Source organism: Schistocerca nitens, chromosome 3, assembly GCF_023898315.1.
Source record: "Schistocerca nitens isolate TAMUIC-IGC-003100 chromosome 3, iqSchNite1.1, whole genome shotgun sequence".
Classification (NCBI taxonomy): Eukaryota; Metazoa; Arthropoda; class Insecta; order Orthoptera; family Acrididae; genus Schistocerca; species Schistocerca nitens.
This window is the reverse complement of record NC_064616.1, coordinates 32,486,033-32,486,854: the sequence shown is the minus strand read 5'-3', so window position 1 is coordinate 32,486,854 and position 822 is coordinate 32,486,033. Positions and strand designations below refer to the sequence as shown.

The 822-nt window shown below is 42.8% G+C and overlaps 1 non-coding gene across 1 annotated transcript; it reads right to left on the bottom strand.

Annotated features, from left to right (window-relative positions):
• Positions 1-438: 438 nt before the first annotated feature.
• On the bottom strand, positions 439-525 carry Trnastop-uca (transfer RNA opal suppressor (anticodon UCA)). Its single transcript has one exon. It is a non-coding gene; the product is annotated as a tRNA-Sec (tRNA).
• Between the last annotated feature and the right edge of the window lie 297 nt (positions 526-822).

The following is an 822-nucleotide window of genomic DNA, read 5'->3' as shown; positions in this document are numbered from 1 at the left end:
TGTATTCACAACAACAAAACATATGTCGGCAGAAATCAAAAGTGGCATTATGAATTTGGCAGTACCTTAAGGTTTTCGCTTTGACACTAAGGGTTACTAAAAGTAGCAAGACGAATTTTGATAGAGCGTTGTCTTAGATTCCCCCATTGAATTTGTATCTGCCTGCTTGTAGTTCTGCTACAAAAGAATTAAAAATCTTGTTCTCAGCGAGTCTCGAAAGGCGAACAAAGGCAGCATGCACCTGACAGGCAAGCACGTTACCTTTCTTTTTTATCTCATTTTGTTCGTTATTGTTCGTTTCGTCACCTGACGCCCATTGAAGTTCGTTATTCATCCATTCACTCAGTTTCTTTATTACAGAGGGCAGCTAACCCTCTGACCGAACACGCTGAGCTACCGTGACGGCATAATAACTCGCTCCGCCGTCTGGTTCTATGTCGCGCAGCAGGTGGAATCGAACCACTCTGACGTTAATCAGCTACAAGTTTGAAGCCTGCACACCGGACTACCGGAGCTCAGCTGGGCAAATTAACTAGGAGCTAGCGAACAGGTGTTGGTCTTTGACGTACTTATTGGCTTAGTAGCAGCTATGGCAGATAAATCGCAACATAAGAGTAGTTGTATTTCCCGTGTGGAACCACTTTCGTTGACTCAAAAGCATTAACTGATATCCTTATGTCACATCTCAAGAGAAAATAACTAACAGTATTCAATTGAAATGACACGATAATATCAAGTGAATTTAGCAGGATAGTTCTGTGCCATCAAGGAAGTAGCTCGTCGGTCACAGAGTTGCCAAACATATTCTGCGCTGTTGCCAAG